We start from the raw sequence: 1,338 nt of genomic DNA on the forward strand, positions 1-1,338 counted from the left end.
GCGCACCTGGGCCCGCCCCTGGCGCAGGGAAAGGGGCGGGGCTACCGCTGGCGCCTCCCGATGGGACGCGGCAGGCGGGGGCTCAGGCTCGTTGAGTGCCAAGACTTCTGGCACATTTGCGGTTGGGCTTTGGCGACGACGTCTGAGTGCCTTCTCTTTCACCCTAGGCCTCTGAGTGGGAGGCACATATTTCTTGGAAACCTGTTGCATTCTGCCCTTTTTGCTTTAGACTTCCTTCGTGGGAAAAGGGTTTATTCCTAAATTCAACATTCACTGAGCGCCTGAGGACCCAGCTGTGGTCCTCGCTCACTAGACAGGAGCAGTCTGGAGTAGTGATGACAAGAGTGATTAGGACCGTGCTGCAGAAAGCCTAGGGTTTAGTGAACAGGGGCTGGGACGGTGGAATACCAGGGCAGCTGATGGACCCCATTTCCAGGATTCCCAGTACAAGTAAGAAGAGAAATACTCCACCAGCCAGCCACGGACAGGCATCAGGGCTGGGCTGGGGAAGCTCAAGGCAGAGTGATCATACCTGAAAAGGGGAGAGCCAAAGAAGGCACTCAGGTTGGGGATGTGGCTCGCCTGGCATGCGTGAGGCACTGGGTTCAATCCTCAGCACCACATAAAAATATTGTAAAAAAAGGTGGTCAGGGAGGATTTTCTGGAAGTGGGGCTATATGAGCTGAGGAGTGGGGGCGCTGGCGCACACCAACAGGGCCTATCCCAGCGGCTTCGGAGGCTGAAGCAAGGGAATTTCAAGTTCAAAGCCAGCCTCAGCAATTTGCGAGGCTCCAAGGAATTCGGCAAAACCCTGCCTCTAAATAAAATACAAAAAAGGACTGGGGATGTGGCTTAGTGGTCAAGTGCCCATGAATCCAATTCCCGGTACCCCCCCACCCCCCACCCCCCACCCAAAAAATATATATATATGGGTGGGATTGTGACTCAATGGTTAAGCGCTCCTGGGTTTAATCCCCTGTACCAAAAAAGGAAAAAAGAAAGGGGGGGGGAGCAGTGTGGAGGGGCATAGAAGTAGAGGACATTCAACAGGATAATTAAAATACATACAGTATTGAAATAGTAATAAAATAATAAAAAGGTTGGGGATATAGCTCAGTTGGAGAGCACTCCTGGGTTCAGTCCCCAGGACCACATACACACAAAGAAAGAAAACATTGTCTTTATTAAAAACAGTGGGACAGGGCTGGGGCTTACTGGTAGACACTTACCTAGCAATTGGGCTCGATCCTCAACCCTGCATAAAAATAAATAAGTAAAATAAAGGCATTGTGCCATCTACAACTAAAAGAATATTTTTAAAAGAAGTGGGACATAAAT

The sequence above is a fragment of the Ictidomys tridecemlineatus genome, chromosome 15 (genome assembly GCF_052094955.1).
Source record: "Ictidomys tridecemlineatus isolate mIctTri1 chromosome 15, mIctTri1.hap1, whole genome shotgun sequence".
Taxonomy (NCBI): Eukaryota; Metazoa; Chordata; class Mammalia; order Rodentia; family Sciuridae; genus Ictidomys; species Ictidomys tridecemlineatus.